We start from the raw sequence: 19353 nt of genomic DNA, 5'->3' as shown, positions 1-19353 counted from the left end.
AAGCCAGCTACCTATAAGGAGGGTCCCACACTGGAATGCATGCCTCAGCGAGCTCCAGCCTCTGAGACACTATGGCCCAGTGCAGGACAGCACATGGGTCCTGAACGCTTCCACTGTCACTCCTGGAGGGTTGCACACAGAGGCTCCTTGTGGATGGAGCTTCCCTTGCCCAACTAGCCAGAGTGATCCGGCCATGCACCCCAGACCTACTGAAAGAAAGCTGCTGCGAGATGATGGCAACCCACACAGATGCATACCCCAGAGAAGTTAGAGATCTGTTTGCATGGCTAACTGAAGCTCCAGAAGGGCAGATAAACAATGATGGGAAACTTCTGAGCATGGATTTCGTGTGCAATATCTTGGAGAGAAAGAAAGGTTCTATGCAAAGGTTCAGAGGAGGAATGTTCACAGACCCATGTCCCCAAATGGGAACCCTGTTAATAAAAACCTATTCCCTTCCATACAAAATTTGTATTGTTGTATACATGGCAATAAACAACCAGACCCCATGCTGCCCATTTAAATTATGGCTAGATGTCCAGAGGTAAGCTGACTTAAGGCCTTTTAGCTTTTTGTTTCATTATTCTTTATGTATTTCAAGATCACTGTTCCACCTTTAGCATGCTACTAGTGTCCACATAGAAAAAAATTAGAGAAAAAAGGATAAGCTTTTAAAGAGCACCCTCGGGAACTTCACTTGGAAACATCTGCTTCTATTTCATTGGGTCATTTGGTTATCCCCTTGCTTAGACAGGATGAGGGGCTTGGAGATATATTTTTTCTAGCTGGGCATATTATCATCTTAAACAAATCAGAGATCTTTGAGTAATGACAGCAGAATGAAAAGTGTACACACCATAAGCAGATCAGCCCAGAAGTGTGTTGGGGTTCTGTACTCCATCTCATGTCTGTCAGTGCAACTTTTATGGTATCTTCTCTTTATCTCTCTTTATCTTTAGATTCTGGGTGACTTCTTCAGATATACAGTCTGGCTCACGAATTCTTTCTTCACCTATGTCTAATATGGTATTCAAATCAACTATGAATTTTTAATTTTAATGACTGTATCTTCCCTAAGAATTCTAATACATATCTTATTTAAAATATCTTATTTATGTATGGATATTATTATTTCATCTTTTTAATAATTTAAACTTATTTACTCTATAACTTACCTGACAATATTGTTCTATTATTTCAGGTTCTTGGATTTAGCTACACCTGCCGATTCATTTGTAATGAATACTTTCTTGTGTGTTATAAAATTTTGATTATGAGATGCTCTTGTGAGAGATTTTATTTTCTCCTGCAATCTGGTGTGGTCTTGATGGAAAGAATGTGGTCCTCAGAGCAGATTTATGTTTGCTTTTCCGGGCCCTCAAGGCTTCCTTAACCATGAGAATATCAAACCATGCAAGGCACCATCATAAACTTTCTATTTCTCATGTGAGCCTTTTCATATACTCAATTTCTAAGCAGTGGATGTTGGGGCTGACTTGCAGCTTGTTTTGGTCTCAGCTGTTTTGGACACCTTGGTTCCCGCTTGTCTCTGCTGCTGCACAGTGTTTGGCTTGCCGTGCTTCCCCAAGGCCTGGTGGGGACTGACAACACAGCAGAGCTAGGAGCTATTTGAAGCACAACTCACAGCTCAGAGATTGGGAGGCTATGAGAGAAAAAAGTTTCATAACATTAATCCAGTGAAATATTCTGAGCACTAAAGCAAAATTTAGGGACTAAAAGCTACAAACCAAAGGTAATTTAAGACATTGCTTGGTTTAGTTCTTAAACTTAGGACCGCAGGTCTCTAAACCATCTATAATAGCTTCTTGTGCTAGCCTTGGGGATTTGTGTCTTGGGAAGCACAAATATGAATTAATATTGAGAAAATTAAAATGTCCAGAGTTTATTAATGTAACTGTTTGTGATACATTCATGCAGTGTTCTGTCCTTTTTGGCAGAAATTAATGAATGAGACAGAGATTTTTTTCTTAAGTGCGGAGGCAAATAAACAAATAAATTAGTATAATATAATATATGTGTATATATAACTAGAAGAGTAAGGGGAACAAAGAAAAGGGTGGCTTAGGTCTGAGAGAGCACTTCATGAGGAAGCGGCACTTGGTCTAGGTCTTGAAAGATAAGAATTTGATAGGTGGGTAAAGCATGAAGCCAGTTACAATTTTTGAATACAGGAGGAGAAGATTTATTTAAAAAAAATGGTTTTAGTTTTAAAACCATTTAGTTTGAGTGCTTATAGAACATCCAAGAAGCAGTTGGAATTTTATAATTCTGAAAATTGAAAGGGTGGGAATTAGAGAACTGGTGTGGGAATCATTTATGTATAGAGTGAACTAATGGAACTCGAAACTGGGAAGCTGATGGGAGCACTCAGTGAGGTGATGTGGAGAGAAATAGGGAGACAGAAGGAAAGAGAGGGGAGAGAAAGGAGGAAAGGAGTGGAAGCTAATCAAGAGAAGATGAGAGAAGGGAGAGGAGATAGAACACACAAGGTTACTGAGAAACAGAAAAGCAGAGCCAAGAGGAGAATAAGGACCAGTGCTATTCTAAAATGAGGATGAGACTCTTGTGAATAGATGAACTGGCTATCAGTATTAGATGCTGCAAAGACATCAAGCAGGAAGAAAACCAAAAGAGTCTACTGAAGTGGCAATTTCTGAAAGATTTAGTAAGAAAACAAGTAATTGAAAACATTTCTTAGTAGCTTCCAGGGGCACTGCAAGGAAAAGAAGAGACTTTGCTTACTTGGAGGAGAGGCAAAGCACAGTCTGGGAGTGCTGAGCCCTAGGGAGTCCATATGTAAGCTCTGAGGTGGAGTGGCTCAGCACTTGGAGCAGTTCACTTTCTCTGGGCTTGCCTGTCATCTGTTGAAGGACATCTGAAGAGCACATTGCAGGACACGTGGAAGTTTCCCCACAATGTTTGCTCTTTTCCACTTGTGTTTATATTGAAGGTAAGAATTCCTGGGGTAAGGAGGGCCTGGGAGGGAAGAACCAGGCCCATCTCCCTCTACACAGGAAGAAGTGAGGAGGACTCAGACGTCCGAGGATGGATGTGAGGTTGAGAGGAACAAGCACCATGGAGCACCATGGGGACTGTGTGTACCTGCAGGGAGGACTGTACTCTGAGGAGGACGAGGGGGCCACCATAGGGCACTACGAAGTCTTTGGGGAGTTTCCAAGAATCCTATAGAAGGTGGGAGTTGTGACTCTGGAATTGCCAAGGTTGACCTTGCCATTTTCTTGTCCATGATCATAATCCTATTGTCTTACAGTGCTTTTCACTAAGCTCTTCTCCTGGACCATCACCCACCCTGACACACACACACACACACACACACACACACACCCCTTCATCCCACTTTCCTCTTGCATTCCATTTTGCTGTGCTTTCCCACTTGCACAAACATCTGGCCATTGGTGAACTTCTTTCTGTTCCTTTCCACCTCAGGGCCTTTGCACAGTCTGTTCTCGTTGTCTGGCTGATCTTTAACTTGGCCTGCTTGGCTCCTTCTTTTCCTTATGCTCCAATGCCCCCTCCTCAGAGAGCTCATCCCTGACAAGCTCATTTAGAGTAGTTCTCCCATCACTCTCTAGCACAATAGTCAATTTAATTCACTATGTAACACTTCTTTCTTTTTAGTCTTAGTCACTGTAGTATGCACGGAACATAGAAAAATAGTTAGCACATAATAGTATTCACTGTGTGAGTGAAATGGCATGCTTGGATTCCCAAGGTGGGTGTACAGAGTGAGCCCCCACCGAGTTCATGTATGGGGGTGCCTGTGGTCTGTCCAGAGTCGCCCTCCCTTGAGCACACTGCTCCCCCCAGCTTTGTTCTTAGTCTCCGCGACAGCCCATCCCCATCTTCAACTTGGCCATCATGCCAATCAAGATTTTTTTATTCCACCCCTCTTTTGTAATTCAGAAAGGAGATAAACATTCTGCTCTTTTAATTTTCACACACATAGTTACAAAATTTATTTTTCATATCCGCCTTGAGTTACTCAAAAAGTGAAGCAGCTAAGCAGCTGTTCCCTCCTGCCTTTCTGGGTTGTGTTATCAAGTCTGGTTTGCCTCATCAGAGAAACTCTGTGTCAATCAGATTGTGTCCTTTTTACTTTGTATTATGCAGATGTAGAACCATCTTACAGTTGAAAGATGAAAGAAAGAGAGAAACAAAAAGAGGGAGAAAAAGCACTCCAAATTCAAAACAGCCCATCCTCTTCTCGTCCCTGTCAATTCATCATATAACTCTTAAGAAATAAGAATTAGAAATAAGAGTTAACTCTAAGAAATAGATGCTTAGAATCGATCATATTTTTTTTGAAAAACAAAATAAACATATCACTGTTAAGGTTTCCCTGTACCCCAATAGGAACAGTCATCAGCGTGTGGGATCAGCAGATTTAGCCTGAGATTCACACAGAAGTTTCTGCAGACACCCTGAAGCTCTTTGCTGACACAGAGCATGTGCATGGCTGAGAAAGGAAGCACATGGCCTTGCTTTTTTCTCTATGTGCATTCTTCAAGAGCTGCTAAATTTATAGTAGAGTGGAGAGGGGGAAAGGTTTGTATTAAAAAATGTAAACTATACTCAGAGAAGCTTCATAATATTTCAAAGTGGGTAGCGTCTCTAACCAGCTTCCAGAGTTCTTAGCGGTTCCCTTCTGCCCCCGAGAAAGCACTGCGAGCAGCAGCTGCACCCTGTGAAATCAGTCACCAGGCCAGGCTGTGTCTGCAGCAGCAGGCCGGTGAGGCCAGGCCACACCTGAAGAATGCCTTTCAAAGAAGATATTTCCGTTGTCTTCTGAAGGGAGTGTCTTTTTGTTCTTTTTCCAGAAGGTCACATGTCCAGTCAGCCTCCTCCAGAGCAGAAGAAATTCCTCAGGAGTTCCCTTTAATTGTGCTTCTGTTCTATATCAGGCCACAAGTGGCTGGGCGCACTGTTTACAAGATACCCTGTGGCTTCTCAGAATGACCTGGTTTCAGAGAGCCAGTCCCAGGTGAAACATGAAAGCTGCCCAGGCTTCCAAGACATCAAGCAGCATTTGTCTGTGAGGCGCACGTCATCTGATTTAGAGAGGATCAAATGTTCTGTGAAAGGGGCTTGTACACAGAGTTCTCTGATTCCTTAAGGAATCTGATGAAGTTTGTTATTAATTCGTGCAGCCTAATAAGGTTCCATTAATCCCTCTGCTAGGTTAAAAAAAAAGAAAAGAAAAAAGCCTTTGAATCATATGGTACTTAAAAAGCAAAAGATCCCAGAAAAACGAAACTATAAATATTCTTTGCTCCTAGGGGAAAATCAGTATCAACACATTACTTTTTTATTTTAGCTTTTTCTTTTCCTGAGATCAACCATGGGCGTACGTATTATAAGTCAAAGCACGAGAGCAATCGGACCTTTTTAGTGTTTCTGTTGGAAGAGAAAAAGCACCCAGCTGAGTAAGATTTAAAAGTTGTGTTAATGTAGAGCAGAGATGTTTTTCTTAATTAAAATGTATGAAGACAGATTTCAGAGAAAGTTTTTCTCTTCACCTCCTCCCCACCTGTTAAAGAATCCAATTATTTTTAAGGAGAAATTTTATGAATACATAAAGAAAAGTTTTATTTTGGATACTGCTTAAAAATGTGCCCTTTCACCAGTCCTGGAGTCCAGGACTTATATTAATTTCCAGGTTTCAGGACTTTGTGATAAGTTTAGTAAATGATAAGAAAATGTGAAGTGTGTAATCTGCTTGGAGATTTTTTTAAAAAATCACACTTTCAATTCCATGGCCCTCTTGGAAGATATAAAAACTAAACTTCATGGAAGAATAACATCAAAATATAAATGAAAGACACAGACTATAAAGGAGATAGAGATGAAAGGAAAATGAAACAGGAAATTCTAGTGGAAAAGCTCCATTCTCAAGTCCCATTAAAGGAAAACACCAGAGTTAATGAGAGTGCTGAGCCCACTTTATCCCATATTTATTTTGGCCAGGCATCAGCTTTCTCTAGGAAGACTGGAGGAACACAGAACCCTCCAATCCCAAAGCGACAGGGCTCCCACAATGTGATGGCTGCCAACCCGTAACAGGCAACGAGTGTAAGAGCTTTTGTTAATAGCTCATAAAGCAATTTCTTCCACATTAAATATAGTCATTTTGTGGTCCTTGAAAATGAAGTATGTTTTAATATAATTCTAAGCCTCAAATTCAACATATATGTTCTCAATTAACAATGAAAGGATTAGATTCTCCACAAAGCTGGTTATAAACAAGCAAGTCCTCTACTGCGCTTTTAAAAATATTATTTCTCTCCCCCAAAGGGTGGTGATTAATGCATAACTCTCAGGAATTCACTTAGTTTGTCTTGGTTTACCACAATTTTAAAGTGCTTAGAAGTACCATATTGAACCAAAAGGAAAAAATTATGACATTATTATAACTTTGTTAAGTTTTTATGTTGTTCAACCTTATTTCAATGGATCATCTCAAGCTTCCTGAAATGCAGGTAGCAAGCAGCATTATTATGACTTCGTTATCATAAATGTGGTAGCAGGTTAGAGGAAGACTGTAAAGAGTTACCTGAAGTCACATAATTGGACTTGAGAATGGAACTTCACCACTAGAATATACTATTTTATTTTACATAATTCAGCAAGCTGAAAGAAAGCCAAATTCCCCCAGCTTTGCTTTATACCTCATACAGATGATATGTGTAAAATAAGGTTTGTTTATAAGTAAAATTCTTTAGAGTTCTTAAGGTTTTAATTTTTGTATTTTTGTTACCAGACAATATACACTAAGATCAGTGGATGGTATTTGTTTCCAGAAATTTTGGTGGTGGTTGCCCTGGCCAGTGTAGCTCAGTTGGTTGGACCGTCATCCCTTGAATGGGTTCAATTCAAAGGAATGGGTTCAATTCAATTCGGTGGGCACATGCCTGGGCTGCTGGTTCAGTCCCCAGTCTGGGCTCATACAAGCAGCAACCAATCCATGTTTCTCTCTCACATTGATGTTTCTCACCCTCTCTTTTTCCCTCCTTTCCCCTCTCTCCAAAATTAATAAGCATGTCTTCAGGTGAGGATTTTAAAAAGTATTTGTGGTGGCTCTCTCTAGAGGGTACAACCACTCCTGTCTCCACCCCCTTCCTTAGGCACGTACACATTCCTTGCTTGAGCCCATTTCTTCTGTGGCTCACTTCTACCTCTGTGACGATATACGCAAGCTTTTGCTTGTATTTGGAACAAAAATGCATTGTTGACAAGAAGCCTGATTTTTTATTGCATGGCACCCTTTATACCTAATTATCTACAGTGACACAGCTCTATATATGTTCCATGACTGTAAGCTCAGGCTGACATCAGGCTTGTATACATGTGTCCATACCTCTATGGTTAAGGTGGTCAGTGTTTTCAGGAAGTGATCTTTTTGTCAATCCTGGAAACACAGTGTGTCATCAGGATAGCCCTGGGAGGCTGTGACATCATAAATGCAATTTTGGGAGGAGCTCCAGAAGGTTGAGTGCATCAGGCACACTGTGCAGGATGCTTGGGAGTAGGGACTGGGCCCCAGGGCACCTCTGCCACTGGGATACTTATGATGCTGGGCTTCTCCTTTTACCAGTCTCAGCCTTTATCTCCTCATGTGTAAAACAAGGAGCTGGGGTTAGACATGCAAAGCCCCTTTCTCTCAAGGAGGTTGCTGCAAGAGTTGAAGAGGGTTAGGCTGATGTCTAGGGAAAAGCTTAAGTCCCAGTGGGCCAGGTTCCAGCAGACCCCCCCAGCCAACTTGTCCTATGGAGTGCACAGGGTAGTGGATGGGTTGGCTTGGCCTCAAGGGGGCATTCCTGAGAAGCCAGGGGTTGCCCCAGACACTGGATATTGGCCCTGAATCTCTAATTCACAGTTCAAGTTCTAGCTGCTGGGGGAGGTGGGGGTAGGGGCAGTGGGCTGATGGGAACCAGTATGGCATTTTGGAAAGAGTTTGGGCTTTGGACTTTGGCAAGGAATAGACTAATTTATTTTATTTTTTTAAAGAGTTATTTATTTATTTATTTATCTTTAGAGGGGAAGGGAAGGAGAGAAGGAGAGAAATATCGATGTATGGTTGCCTCTCGTGAGTCCCCCTGATGGGAACTGGCCTGCAACCCAGGCATGTGCCCTGACTGGGAATTGAACCACAATTGTGTGCTTGGCCTGCACTCAATCCACTGAGCTACACCAGCCAGGGCGTAGACTACTTTAAATCTAGTACCTGTCACAGTGAGTCTCAACCTCTCATTGTTCTCATCAAGGGGAATAACAATGCCAACACCACAGGTTGCTCTGAAAATGAAATATATATGAGGAAAGCCCTTTTTAGCATGTAACAAGTGTCCTGTGAATAACATTTCCATCCCAGTGCTTGGGGATTGGGCCTGCGCAGTGCTTGGTGCTTGTCCTAGGAACTTAGGAACTACTGTCCAGCAAGGCTGGTAAAGTAAGACCAACATGACTAGCCGGTGACCCTTCTAGCTCTGACCTCTTTGTTAACCCTGGGCGGGCAGATGTGGTTCTTGGGGCCTATTTGGAGGCTTTTCTAGGGAGGCGCATGCTTGGCAGTGATGTGCTAGGCTTAGGGCGTAGTGCAATTAATGCTGACAGTGTAGTTGGGAACTTCCTTGAAAAACTAAGTGAAGACATAAGGATTAGGGAGGGGAAGAGCAGAAGATGTGGATACACTATGTTGTTTGTGCTCTTTCAGCTTTCCTTCTTCATACCTAGAAATTCTAAGAGGAAGCTTTGCTTTTGGTTTGTAATCTTGAGACTTAGATACAACACGGTTCTTGGTTGCCATTGCATTATAGTGACATCTTTGGTGCAGACTCACCCTGGGAGCATGTTTCCCTTTTAAATGTGGTCTGAGAAGTTTGCTCAGAAATGGTGTGAGTGATGTTCTTTCCAACAAATAAAGAGGTTATCGACACCATACCATCACAGTGCATGAAGATTTTATCTCAGCTGCAAGATATTTTTCAGTGACCAGATAGATGGCTGACCCTCATATGCCGCCTCCTTCCTGAGGGTGCTGGCCTGCTCCCAATTACTGTCTCAGTTGCACCACAGTCTCCCTCAATCATAGTCCAAGGAGTGGAGCAGAGGGTGGGGAGGCTGGCTCTTCTTTTCTTCCAACTGGAATGGAAGGACCAACACACAAGTACATACTTTTGCAGCCCCACCATTCAGCACAGTGCTAGGCACAGATCTGGCGCTTACAAAATACTAACTGAGTAAAAGTCTTAGGTGAGGTAGAGGGAGCGCAAAACCCCTCCACATGGTTGTGCTGCTTCTACATTATTTAGAGCTTTGCCCAAATATCACAAGCTCCATTCCTGCCACACTAAAAACTGTATCACATCTTCCTATGTATGTCCTTTCGGCACTTCTCCTACCCATACAATTTATTATGAATGTACTTACTTGTTTATTATCTCTTTCTCCCTCTCTATGGAATGCGAGTCTTGTCCAATACTATGAGACATTTTCTATCTTATTCAATGATTAGGAATGTACCTGACCCAAAATGGGCACTCAATAAATATTTGCTGAATTTGTTTGTGGCTTATGAGGATCAATAGATACATAGATGTGAAAACCAGAAATACTTTAGTTTCTAGAGGTCTAACTGTAGGCAACATGAACCCCCTAGAAAATGTTGTTGAGTCTAGAAATGACTCTTTCAACCTTGATGGTTGGCTGCACTGACTTCTGGTAGAATAAAGGTCTTAAATAAAGTTGTCTGGTTTCCAAATAAATACCATAGTAGGAGTAAACACAAATGATGTTGGAGGGAGATACTGTCAGGATAACTTTCTGTTAGAGTAGATACCAAAAAAACTAGAAAGTCAGCATAGGGTTTGAAACTATTGGTGCCACCCATATGAGAGGTACCCATATTAGTGCCACTCATATTCATATTTTGTTCTTTGAATTTTTACTCAAAACACTTCCTCACCTCTGGTTTAATTGCCCCATCAGCATGAGGTACCCATGTTTTACAGATGAGGAATCTCACTTCTGAGGTCAACTAGTGGGAAGGTGAATTTGAAACTTTTATATCCCAGCTCCCATACGAATCCTTCTCCATACTCAACACAATGTAGGCAGTAAGGTACAAAATTAGAAAAGGTGCAACACCAGGACTGTTCCTTCCAAAGACTATAAACAAACTCTTCATCTGAGAATGGCAACATGTAGGTCTCCTCTCTTTCAAATAACAGTGATGTTGAAGAACTCTTACCACTTTTCCAGTGAGAATGAGACTGAGGGATTCTCCTTAAAGAAAAAAAGACTGAACTAAAATGACTGATCCTTGTTAGAGTTTCATCAGGATTTCATCAATCCTATGCCTAATGTACAATTTCAGGGAGCATAGAATCCTGAGTTGACAGCAGATTTAAGAGTAGGAACCACTATTTTCTACAATGATATGAAAGTAGACCCAGCTTCTCTCTTATGTGACTCTTTCAGGAGCATTTACAGAGGGGGAAACAGAAAAGTAAATTTATTGATTTAATTATACTATAACTGCCATTCATTAAAAACCACACCAAGGGATACTATAAGCATCATCTCATTTCCTCCTCCAGGACCCATCTTGAGCATGATTGCTAAGAGACAATGGCCTGCACTGAAATCTTATCTCCCTCCATCTCTGCGATCTGGGCAGATACTTAACCATTGTGAGCCTCAGTTTCTTCATTTGCAACATGCCCAATCACCACAGGGCTACAGTGATATTTAAGTTAGAGTTGATGTAGGAAAGCCACCTCAACAATGCTCAGCACATAGCAATAACTTAGTCACTGTTAACTGTTGTATTGATATTAAATCCCATCTTACAGGTGAGAAAACTGACGTTCAGGAAGTGAAATGATTTACTCAAAATGACACAATTAGGCAGCCAGCCTACCAGTTTCTTAAACACGTACTTTGTCCAAAACTCCCAACAAAATCTGTAACAGAGGGCAACACTACAGAAAGGCCCTGTCTTCTGCTGAGGATGGAATTTTGTCCTCTTTTGCTTATGTAGGACCTCTGCAAGCTTATGCCAGGGAAAGACTTTGAAAATTCTGATGGTTGCCATTTCAAAAGCTGCCATTTATTCTGACATTAGTTATGAAGTCTTTGCATTTTACTCAAAGAAATCAAATACAGACCTCAAACGAGTAGTACTAAATGGGTAAAATGCTTTCCTTTTTCTCTTGTAAAACTTACTAAGATAGAATATTTTTCTGGAAATCATTTGGACTGTTATTCTCAGTAACTTCTTTGGCAGAGATGACCATGGTCTGAAGTAACATTGATTTGTTTTCCAACTTATCTTTGCAAGGGGTTTGGGCCATCACACTTGCTTGCATATATAGTGCACACCACACTAACTTCTAGCTCTGTTTAACAGACCAAATTGCTAAGTTTCTTAGCCCAGCAGTTGTGAATTTCATGCCTTGGTAGCTAAGGGACTTCTTACCTTGGTAATTAAGAGAACATGACAGAAGAAGACAAGAAGTAAGAGACATAATGGGAGAGCTATGTGGAGATGCTCTCTTGGTAGGGGAAGAAGGTAGGCTTATGTGTTAAATCAGGGTTTCTCACCCTCGACACTACTAACATTTTGAACCAGATCATTCTGTATTTAGGGGGAAGGGAACTGTCCTGTGCACTGTAGAATGTTTAACAGCATCTCTGGTCTCTCCTTACAAGATGCCAGTAGCACCTTCATCCCCCAGTCATGACAATTAAAAATGTCACCAAACATTGCTAAACATCCTCTGGGGACAGGAGGGGACAAAAATCACCCACCATGTGAAAAGCGTGACATTCTTGGCTGCTACATGGAGATCAAAGACAGGGTATTTTAGCACCTAGCCTGGATATTCATGGAGTAAGGAAAGAGACAGGTGCTCACTAATAGGATTATTTGGATATCAAAACACATACTAAATACGATGGCTATGTTGGTTGTTCAGTTATTCACTATGAGGCATATCTGGACAACCGACATTTTTAATTGGTTAATCTAGTTGTTGTGTAATGATCCTGTATGTCCACAAGCATGTTGGTTTTTGTTTTTCAGTGTTAAAAATGCCTGCTATGTGTAAATGTATCTGATCCTTACACATATTACCCCCACTTCTTTAGAAAATAAATTCCACCGAAGAAAAGAAAATGTTGGAATAGATACAATATGTTAGCTGCCACACCAGGACTGTTGAGTAGTGTTCATTTTTTCTACCCTGGTTTCTTCAAAGCCCAGATCATATGTGCAGGCTGCTGTGAATCTTTTTCTTTACCCCTCCTGGACAGCATTAAAACAATAGGAATAAAAAGAAGAAAGAAGGAAAAGAGAGGAGCAGGCTATCCATGGAAGATTCAAAGTGCCGGCCAGTGTCCCTGTGTCTCTTCCATCCCCTGCTGCTGTGTCTCTGAGTGTGTTTCCGGGTGTGTGCTTGTCTCTGTGTGTGAATGTGCGTCTGTCTCTGTGTGTGCTTGTGTGTGTATGTGTGTTTATATATGTGTGTGTGTATGTGTGTTTGGTTTGGACTTTGGTCTGTTAGTCCTGTGCCTGCCTTCCAATACCCTTTGCAATCTAGAACAGAAGAGGGCCATCAGGAACTGTAGTGAACTGCTGCTGGGAAGATAGAGCAGCTTTGTGCAGCTTGTTTCAAATGGGTTTTGTTTTGAATCTACAAGTTCATTCAAATCCAATCTGAAGCAAAATTCATAGATTGTGATGTCATGTGGACTGGAACCAAAAACAGGCTGTATTTCTGCCAGAATGTACTCATGGCTTCAGGAAACTCCCCCACTCACTGGTCTTCTTTTTTGTGCTTTGTGAGCCAAGACTTCAGGGCTGTGCTCTACTAAACCTCACTTTCATTTGCTGATTTTTCTTTCACAGCCTCTGTGCCCAAGGCATGCCGTTTGTGCTACTATGTCTCTACACTTATATTACTAATTTATTTTAATATTAAAAAGGGAAAATATCCTTTCAATTGTAGAGACTCCAATGTTGTTTGGGGCAGGCGAAAAATAAAGAATTTATTTGTAACTGGGTCACTTACTCTTGTTTTAAAGCTCTTTGAATTGAGAAAGCTTTCTCAATTCACAAGGAAGTTTGCTTTGTGGTGGCTCTTACTGTTGTGCAGTCCCTGTGATGTGACGCTGACATTGCCTGACCACATGGCAGACAGGACACCTCGTTCTTTTCATCACTGTGTGGGGGAAATGGATTTTACAATAGTAAACCAGCATTGTCATCAGAGACAACTTAAGGAGTCATCTACTCGAAGTCTGTTTAAGAGAAAGGATGTACACTGAGCCTTAGGCAATTGTGTTAGAAGAGGAGGTCCTTGAACCCCAAGGACACAGGAGGACAGGGACGTACAGCGCACAGACATGCAGTTCACCTCTCTGTATCTACAGAACTAGGAATAGTGTGCAGGCATCCCAACACTGTGTATCTAACCCTGACCAGTGTCCATGTTAGGAACTATGGCCATTTCCTCAGGGCTGCATGAGAACTAGAATCACATCATATTTCCTGTGCTCAATGCTTTCCAGCTGGAGAAAACAAAATCCACCTCCTCCTGATGTAATTCCTGAATGATACCAAAGTGTAAGTGTGTTAGTTCAAACTATCAGACATGGGGAGTGGAATCTTAGCGATCCAATTAATGTCTAGAATGGCTTAGGAGTCAGACCTACTTAATGATTGTTTCTCTGTGTAGACATCTGATGATCTAAATTCCTAGGACTGCCAAGGATGCATTCACTCTCCCTGAATTGCTAGGGGGCAATTCACTGTTCAGATGTCATCAGCTGGATGAGGTCTTCCTTTGTTTTTAGAGAATCGCATATGCCTTTCTCTGTGCTCCTGTGGCAGGGCGTTAACTCTTTTGCAGTCCTTACCATTCTGTGTTCATGTCCATGTTCTCCTTCCAATGTCACATTTAGCTATTGTAGACAAGATATAAGTTCTTGGGAATTCCTTCTATATTCAGCATACTGACTGACGATTGACTTAATAAATGTGCCAGTAAAAGTTTATTGAGAAAAATAATTAAGGGATAAATGAGTATGAGTGAGATACCTTTCTGATCTTTCATTAGATTCTCAGTTTGAAAAGGCTGTGGTATGATAAACCAGAGACAGGTCAGCCACCCCAACACAGAAGAATGGAAGGAGTAATATAAACGCAGTGATTCTGCTATCATTTAACCCAGAATGAATTTTTCTGCTTCTCTTTCTCCTTTCTTCTCCTTTTCCTCTTCATCCCCTTTTTTTAAAAAAAAAAATTCCTGTTTTTAGCTTCTTCCTGCCAGAGACTACATTCAATCTTTCACTAACTGAGCTTTATTTAGTAAATAATGCACCTATTATATGTAAGTATATGGTTAGATGCTCTGTGAGATGCCCCTAAACTTACGACCAAATTGTTATGGAAGTTACGCTAGAGACTTACGTATCAAACAATGTATATTCACTAAGTCAGGGGTGTCAAACTCATTTAGACCTGTGGCCACATCAGCCTCACGGTTGCCTTCAAAGGGCAGAATGCAATTTCAACTCCTTAACAGTTAAGGATTAGTTACATTTATACAGTCCTTAAATTATGTCAGCCCTTTGAAGGCAACTATGAAGCTGATGTGGCCCCAGCCAAAATGAGTTTGACACCCCTGTACTAAGTAATTCACTCATTCACTTGGTAAACTATTATCAGTTACCTGCTGTGTGTTAGGAGTTGTGTTGGGCCTGAGAAGATAAAGCTGTATGACAGACAGAGGTCTGTATATGTGTTGGTAACTCAGTTTTCCTGTCAGAAATTACTCTCAAATTAGGTGATTTGAGGACAGTTTAATGAAAGGACTATGTACAAAGTTGTGGGCGGCTTTATGAAAAGTAGCAAAGAATGGCACTGGGCCTGGGGTGAATGGTGGGACAGTGGAGAGATGCACTCCTTCCTGGAAGCTGGAGGACAGGCATGTCCACACACAAGGTGCAGCAGAGAAGGCTGAGAAGTGGGTCTGAAGGGCACTTCGGTGAAGGCAGCAGAGGTGACTATCTTGGAAACACAAACTTCCCAATGCAGCCCTGAGCTATGGGAAGTGGAACTTGAATGATTGGACTGCAGGGTAGAGGAAAGAAAGGGATTTGGAAGGATTCCTAAGGTTTTTTTTTTTTTTTAATTTAAATAAGAGATAAATCTCATTAACAAAATTAATGGAGAAAGAATGAAAAGACTTTGAGGATAAAAATAGGGTGATTTGTTTTAGTGCCTTTGAGTTTCAAGTGCTTATGAGACATCTAGTGGGGATACTAGACAGACCTGGAAGTAGGGGCTTAAAACTGGGAAACAAAGAGGTAGTGCTGGAGATTAGTCAGTTATCTATAGAGTAGGCTGTGGATAATGCCCCACTGGGGACATGGGGCTCCTATGCAGGACTGCAGGCTTGATTTCAACTTTAAGGCTTGCCTAGAATTTACCCTACTGGAAAGGGGAAGAAAGGGGGAAGAACATAAGCCTCCTTCTAGAACTCAAGATACGTAGAAGGATGGCTTTCCAGAAGGTGGGAAGTAGGGCTGCTTCAGCAGGCATGCTATAGGAGGACAAGAGTCTCTCCCCAGGGGAGGTTTCTGGAGGAATTGAAAATCTCAGTGGAAGAACAGCTCGGCTCTGATTGCAATTTTAAGGTTAATGAACACGAGCTTCTTCACATAAAGAAAAGATGAGGACTGCAAGGATTTGAGCCAAGTATTCTACAAGGTTGTGTGTGATCCACATGGCTTTCACGTGTTTAGTTGGCTATGAGTGGAGAGATGCTAAATATCTTTTTCACTTTTGTATCTCCAAGCATGGGGCAGGGCCTGACACCCAGAGGTCTCATAGAAATTAGAATAGGACAATGGGAGAGAGAGACAAGAGAGAGAGAGAGAGAGAGAGAGAGAGAGAGAGATTATCTTTCGTAGAAATTGGAGAGTCAGTAGGGCTAAGTTAGTTGAATTTGGGAAGATAATGCATTTGTTCTTCAAGGTGCTGACTTTCAAAGGATGATGTGGAGGTTAAATGAAAATATCTATTTGCAGCTAGAAGAATGTACCTAGAACCCGAAGGAAATATCAAGAGTGCAGCTTTAATTTTTGAAGTCATTAGTATAAACTTCTAGTATGAGGCAATTGTGGAAGAAAAGAATGTGTATGGAGAATAGCAGAAAGCCAAGATTTCAGCAACGGGGTTCAACCACAGTCAGGCAGAAGGTGAGAAATGGAAGAAGTAGTCAAGGAATGAGATGAACCTACCAGGAAGGGTGACATTGGCAGAGACAGAAATGGGGGCACGTGGCAAGTGTCGTTCAGAGAGAAGCTACAGAGAAATAATATTAGCTGAAACAGGTTTCCTGGCAAAACTATTATATCATTTCTGAGTCCTTAGTTCAGAGAAGACATAATTGATCCGTTGTTGCCCACTGGCAAAATTGACCTATCAATGTGAATGGACCCAGTTTACAAAGCTGTTCCAATTAGTCTGATTATAACCTTTCCATTAAAGGACTTCAGAACCATATGTTATAAAGGCAAAACCCTTTGAGATACAGAATTATTACTATTTTAGTTTCTGTCTCTAAAGAAGCCTCAGATATAATTAATTCACTCCTTTCAACTTTAGGGACAGTGGTTGGGAACTCAGTTCCCACACATGAGGATGTTTGATGACTGTATAAGAATTCTTCATTTCTTATTTAAGTTAATGTTATTTTAAAATAATGTGTGGTTTACTCATTTTTGAGATCTTACTACTAGATTAAAAAAATCTGTGGCTAGAAACCAAATTAATTTGCTTACATAATTGTTTTTAAACATATCTTATGCAAGTTATTTTGTATTGATAAAGCTGACCTGTGAGTCTGCTGATTTGTGGCCAGATACCAAGAAGGACCCTAGCTGATTAGCAAAATTGTAAGCTAGCCAGGGGTTGGATCTGAGGCACATGTGGCTGTCCTCATGACTCAGAGGAGGTGGGGACTAAAATCTTGTGGGCTGAAGAAGTTTGGCTGGAGGTGGACTCTCCAAACTGCTGAGATAAGCAGTTCCTCTCCCACCAGCAAGTTTTCTCACCCCTCTCCTCCCCCCCCCCCCCGANCCCCCCCCCCCCCCCCCCCCCCCCGAATTCCCTGGAGAATAGGCCCCAGCTTCCTCTCCAGTACCCCCTCCCCCGCACCCCACTTCCTGGAGGCTCCTGAGCTCTCACAGCTCTTCCCTGAAGAAGCACTGCGGGCCCTTAACAGAAGGCCAGGCCATATCTCTTCACTTACCTTCAAGTTCTGAACAGGGTCAGTAAAGTTACTGCAGAAGGTATGCGAGGTGCACCCAGATTAATTTCATTTTATGATGTTACAAGTTCTTGATTCTGGAATCTGACAAAAAGTGGGGGTTGGGGGAGATTTCAGTAAGAATTACCATAATCTTAAAAACAGTTTTCAGCCAGCATGGCCTCAGTCTGCTTTAAGTCTGCTGCTGGTGATTGTTAAAGAAATGGTTCCTGTCTTTTTTTTTTTTTTAATAACTCAGCAAGCAACTAGGTGGCAGGCGATCAGAAATAAATGTCTAACTTGGCTTTTGCACAATTGGGTCTTGCTTCAAAGCACACAGTCTGCCCACTGACCCAGCCTGAGTTTTACAGGGAGGGCAACACGGCATAGTTGGAGAAATCTCAGGGGTCTTTCCTGGGCCGCACCGGGAATTTGCTGGTTCCCAGGTCGCTCCTGGTTAGAAGGCTGCCAGCTGCTTCCCCGGTCTATTCTGGGAACACTGAAAAATCGCATCTAGTTTCTTTAATTTTTATTTCCTGAGGCATTTTATTCTCTTTATTTTTTCTGTTCCCTCCTCTTTCTCTTTCTTTTGTTTTTACAATCTCCCTGTAATGACTAATTGGCAGTGTTTCCAACTTTTTTATGTTCCTCTTGCTCTGGTTACAAGTCGTACTAACCCAGTAATATCCATAGGGACCTATAGACAGCCAACATTTCCAAATGATATACAGCATTCCCCTTTCTTTTAAAGTGTAAAACATTTACAAGGAAATGTACTAATGTATCAGGAACATTTCCCGGGTCGGTCATTAGCGCTTGCCTCCCCGCGCCCAGGGATCGCCCCGCATGGTTCCCTCCCGCGCGAACGTTTCCGCGTGCCAGTGGAGCCGCCCGCGAGACCGCAATTGCTCTGGCCCAGATTGACGAGCCTCCGATGCCCATTTACTGCGCGCGGCAGCCACTCTGGAGCCACCGCACATCTGGATGGAGTCAACGGCCGAGCGCCAGGGGCCAGCGCGGCGGAGCCAGCCGAGCGCGGCGGCAAGCGCGAGGGAGGCCGGCGCCCGGCCGCCTCCGCCGGCCCACCCCCCGTCCGCGCCCCGCTGGATTTCCTGATGTAAACAGAGCAGCCCTGCAAGAACACAGCGACTCTGCTGAATGTGTCATTTAGTGTTCTTTATCTGCTTGGGGTCAAAATAGCGACTTAGAAAAACAGAAGCTTTGCTTTGAATTTAAACAGCTAATAGCCATAGACATTACTGATCTGTAATAGGGGGAGGAGAAATGCCTGAAAACCTTAGCTCCTGCTTTTGTGTTTACTTGTTCCACTTTATGGTAATTTGGGGACTAATTTCATTATCTACAGCCAAATTTGAAACAAGGTGCTGTTTCTGTCAATGGTGCTAAAGGCATGCGCGAGTTTCTTGCAGTGGGTTGAAAGTTCCAACCGCCCTACAGCGCCCAGGGCCCTGCAGCCCCTCACCAGTCAGCAAAAGTGTAGAGACTTTGATTTTCCTGGAGGGCAGTCCACTGGCCTGGCTCTGAGAGAACTGTGTTGCTTTCTGTCACTGAGACCCAGCCAAGAATGTATTTCCTTCCTGGGTTCCCAGAGCGGCTCAGCTCCTGGGGCTCAAAGGACTGGTTTTCTATTCTGCATCGTGGGACGTGCTTCCTTGCCCATTTTCCAAGGAATGGGAACTGTTCTTACTTACCTAGCTGTCTGCTCTAGTGTGTCTGGCTGGGGCTGTTGCCTTTCCCCATTTAACCATGTCGCTTCACTTCACCAGAGGTGTCTGGCAGGGGATGAGATGTTAAGGATTTGAGGTTCTGAACAGTGATTTATGAGAAATCAACCAACTATAAACTATGACAAAGTCATTTTGAAATCATGGTAGAGAGGGAAAATACAAAATGATGGCAGAGCTTGTGTTGTCACCACCAATAATTAAAATGAAATGTAGCTGTATTTCTAGTTCAGTCACAAGCCTCTTAAACA

At 42.2% G+C, this 19353-nt stretch overlaps 1 long non-coding RNA gene across 2 annotated transcripts; it reads right to left on the bottom strand.

Annotated features, from left to right (window-relative positions):
- Positions 1–1459: 1459 nt before the first annotated feature.
- Positions 1460–18403, bottom strand: LOC118989942 (uncharacterized). 2 transcript variants are annotated; one of them, XR_005067131.1, is made up of 3 exons: positions 18225–18403; positions 17361–17462; positions 1460–1663 (listed from the first exon to the last, which is right to left on the bottom strand). It is a non-coding gene; the product is annotated as an uncharacterized LOC118989942 (long non-coding RNA). The 2 variants fall into 2 exon arrangements; XR_005067130.1 differs by lacking the exon at positions 1460–1663 and adding an exon at positions 4015–5216.
- Between the last annotated feature and the right edge of the window lie 950 nt (positions 18404–19353).

This window comes from Sturnira hondurensis, unplaced genomic scaffold, assembly GCF_014824575.4.
Source record: "Sturnira hondurensis isolate 20B ecotype Veracruz unplaced genomic scaffold, ASM1482457v3 Scaffold0006667, whole genome shotgun sequence".
Taxonomy (NCBI): Eukaryota; Metazoa; Chordata; class Mammalia; order Chiroptera; family Phyllostomidae; genus Sturnira; species Sturnira hondurensis.
The sequence above is the reverse complement of the archived record's forward strand: the minus strand, read 5'-3'. Positions and strand labels throughout refer to the sequence as shown.